Genomic DNA, 4,259 nt, shown 5'->3' with positions numbered 1-4,259 from the left:
CATTAACGTAGTGGGAATGAGAAGTGGGATTTGCTAATTAGTAGGGTGTCAATTTAACTCATTAAATGCATTATTCAAACTGGAATCATTTTAGATTGAAAGAGTGCATGATTAATCATTATGTTGGATAACAGGTGTGAATGAGGACCCTTTTGGGTAAACTAGGATGCACAACCACTCTAGTTAAATTGAAACACATTCAAGAGTGCTTTATTTGATAGAATGAATAGTACACCGTGTCTGATCTCTTCTATGGGAGGTGAGTGAGGATAAAAAACATAAAATCATTCTCAAGCTGATGTAGACAAGGACGATAGTGGTTATTTTCATTAAAATGATAAGCATGGGAGAAAGAACAGGATTTCAGGGATAGAAAATGACTTATGTGCTAGGTATGTTGAGTTTGACATGCATGCAGGAAATCTAAGTAGTGATGACCATAGAAATTTAAAATGTACATTATGAAATCAAGGGTGAGGTGTTCAGTATTGAAATAAAAATGTAGATATATTAAAATAAGTAGAGAATTGAAGCTGGTAGGAGGTTATATTTGCCTTTTTTCTAGGAGAATAACCAGAGGAAAAAATTTTCATAAATAATAATGAAAAATATGTATCATGTAAAAGAAGAGAAGCTCAAGGAAGAAGTTGAAAAAATGTATTCATACACACAATAAAAAAAGAAATAAAAAAGAATATAATGAGTGAAAAGAGTTATTTCAGGAAGGATGCTGGATGGACATTTTGGGTTTGAACTGTCGATACCTATCCCCTTTAAATGGTATTTGAGGTCCCTTACCTGTGAGCACACATTTCTCTGTTCTGTCTTAGTTTCCAACACCTACACAGACCTCGGTTAAGATAAAATATGACAAACAAGAAATCATAACCTAGAACCACTATATATCCCAAGTCACTAGGGGTATTCTTGGTTTATGACTGTGTTTGGAATAAAATTATTAATATTCTCCCTTTCACTTTCAAGTGTATTTTGCTAGACTGATAAATTACATGGTCAACTTACTTAAAGGATCTTCATGACTGATCTCTTCTTAGCTATACAGCCTTGATTTCCCACAGTTCTATCCTGAACCTGTATCTTGCACTCTTGACAACACAATTTTCTGACATTTCCTCAGATATATCACAATCTCTTTTGCATCTGTGCCTTTGTAGATTTTACTCCCTCCATAGAATTGTTTTTAATCTTTATCTTCCAAGACAATCCTGTGCATTCTTCAAACCCCAGCATATGAAAGAGCTTTCCAGAGCCAACCCTTCCAACACTAACCCCCTACCTGGATCTGCTGCCCCATGTCTGGTCTCCTGCTGCAGCCAGTGCAATCTGCTTCTTCATAACTGTTTGGTGGCTACATGGTCCTTCTCTCTATCATGAAACTATGCATTGCTTGAGGCCACAGTAGTTTGCATATGTCTTTGTTTCCTCAGGATTTAGACAAACCTACCTTCAAAATTTTATATATTGCTAGGTGATCAACAAATGGTGTTTGAATGAATGAAATAATCAATCAGTATAGACAGTTCACTCAAGAAAATTTGTTTTGAATGTAGTGAGTGTGGATTGAGGCCAAAATAATTAAAGTTAATTAGTATTAATTAAACTCTATGTCCCAGGTACATTTTATGAGCTTTATATTTTGTTCATTCGGTGAATGTTCAAAGCAATGATCAAATGTAGCTACCATTATTATCTCATTTACTGAAGAAGAAACAGAAGTGTTAAATGAATTTCCCTAAAATATATAATTAATAACTACCATAAAAGTATTTAGTTGTAGGTATTCTAGCTTCTTACCCAAATCTGTTAACCATTATTTATTTATTTATTTTATTTGTCAGGAAGAACTTTTACTACGTTCATAACAGCCTGCCATGCTTTCTTGACAGATGCCTTTGGAGCAGGTGCTGTCTTGGCTGGAGTTTTCTGGCCCTTCTGAGCTTTAGGAGGACACACTGCCTCTGGCCTGTGACTTTCTGGGCGGAGCCTTCTGGGCTGCAGCCTTCTTGCCCATGGTGGTTCTTTTTTGCTGGAAACTTAGCAGCAGCTTCAGCTACCCTTAGCCACAGGTGCTTTTCTGGTAGATGCTTTCAGCAGAGCTACTGTCTGATCCTTCTAAACTTCATTCTTGATGATTCTGTTCCTCATTTTCCTTGCCTTCATGACTTTAAAATGGTCAAAATCTGCCATTTTAGCTTTCCTTTCTCTGGTTTCGATTTTCTTGGCCCATCTTGTGGCTGCCCATTATGTATTGATGTGTGCCTTCTCCCAGGCTTTTCGGACATATTTCTGGCAGGCACTGTGCAGAAACTTGAGAATGAAGTTAGTCAGCAGTATGCATTGGAAGGCGTGGCCTGACTCCTTACCTGGGTGCAGGGTCCATCAACCAAAGCCCTGTTCTGATCAGTGACATCCACATTCACAACTAGCTTCCCAGCATGAGGCCCAAAGGAGACATGCACCACCTGCCCAACCTCCATGCATCATGTGAACACCATGTCAGCGGCGGTCCATGAGGAGGAAGGCCAGCCCTCCCCTGAGCATGTGTAGAAATCAACACTTTTACAGCCTTCTTTGAACATGAGGATAATGCATGCAACATGTACTTAACTTGTTTTATTTAAATGTTTATATAGTTTAGAGAAAAACTTCAACAGGTTGCTAGATATCTTTTTCCAACTAGTTTCTTGTTGCCATCTAGATAGCTTATTTATCCATTAGTGAACTTAAATGTTAAGTTGTTGATTATACTTTGTAAGACCAAAAGTACGCTTCATATTCTGATTTTTTTAAAGATTTATTTATTTATTTGAAAGGCAAAGTTACAGAGAGGCAGAGACAGAAAAAGAGAGAAAGAGAAAGGTCTTCTATCCACTGGTTCATTTACTAGATGGCTGCTGTGCTGATCTGAAGCCAGAAGCCAGGAACTTATTCGGGTCTCCCAGATGCGTGCAGGGGCCCAAGGACTTGGGCCATCTTCCACTGCTTTCCCAGGCCATAGCAGAGAGCTGGACAGGAAGTGGAGCAGCCAGAACTTGAACTGGTGCCCATATGATATGCTGCAGGGGTGGCTTTATCCACTACACCACAGTGCCTTCCCCAACATATTCTGTTTAACATGTAAGAAACTGCTAGAATCAGATTTTGCACCAAGCAAACATTCTATACACACTGATTTAAAGTTAGTTATTTTCAAATATGTCACGAAAACACTTTCTACAGTGATTATCTAGGTGCTTCTCATGACTGTAGTACTGGTGGTTTTTCAGACTCAAGTAAACTTGGTTGCACTAATGTGGCTATTGGTCCCCTAAACTAAATTTTTGATTAAGTCATCATCAGCATTATCATCTAAATGACCATGTTATGTTTTTAATGTTTGTGTTCCCTCAAATATATATATATATATACATATACATATATATATGTATATATGCTTATATGTATGTATATATGCTTATATAACATATATGTATATGTTAAAGATTTATTTATTGATTCAAAGTCAGAGCTACAGAGAGAAAATCTTCCTTCTGGTGGTTAACTTCCTAAATGGCTGAAATGGCCAGGGGTGCACCAGGCAGAAGCAAGGAGCCGAGAAATTCACCTGAGTCTCCCTTGTGTATGGCAGGGGACCAAGCACTTGGATGATCTTCTGCTGCTTTTCCCAGGCCATTAGCAGGGAACTGGTTGGGAAGTGGAGTTGCCACTGACATGCATATGGGATGACAGTTTCGGGGATGGTGGCTTAACCTGCTATGCCACAACACTGTTTCATGCCTCTCAAATTTGTGTTAACAAACCTAACAATGGCACAGCAGTGCAGGCCACTTTTCGCCATGCAAGAATCCCATGTTGGAGTGCCTGTTCTAGTCTGGGCTATTTCCCTCCTGATCCAGATTCCTGCTAATGCTCCTGGGAAGACAGTGGAAGATGGATCAAGTGTTTTAACACCTGCCACACATGTGGGAGATCATGATGATGTTTCTGGCTTTCTGCTTCAGCCTGGCCCATCCCTGGCTTTTTGCAGTCATCTGGGGTGTGAACCAGCAGATTGAAGATTTCTCTGTATCTCAATTTCGCCTCTTCTTTGTCACTCTGCCTTTCAAATCAGTTGGTTAATCATCAACAAATCTTTTGAAAAAGTCATCACTATAAAAAAAAATCCTAACCACAAAGTTGATCGAATTAGAAAGTGGTGTGTCTGGGAAGTAATTTGATCAGAAGAGTGGCATCCTCAT

At 38.9% G+C, this 4,259-nt stretch overlaps 1 pseudogene; it reads right to left on the bottom strand.

The window, feature by feature from the left end:
- Positions 1-1,848: 1,848 nt before the first annotated feature.
- LOC133759125 (large ribosomal subunit protein eL14-like) lies at positions 1,849-2,516 on the bottom strand (annotated as a pseudogene).
- Between the last annotated feature and the right edge of the window lie 1,743 nt (positions 2,517-4,259).

The sequence above is a fragment of the Lepus europaeus genome, chromosome 5, assembly GCF_033115175.1.
Source record: "Lepus europaeus isolate LE1 chromosome 5, mLepTim1.pri, whole genome shotgun sequence".
Taxonomy (NCBI): domain Eukaryota; kingdom Metazoa; phylum Chordata; class Mammalia; order Lagomorpha; family Leporidae; genus Lepus; species Lepus europaeus.
The sequence above is the reverse complement of the archived record's forward strand: the minus strand, read 5'-3'. Positions and strand labels throughout refer to the sequence as shown.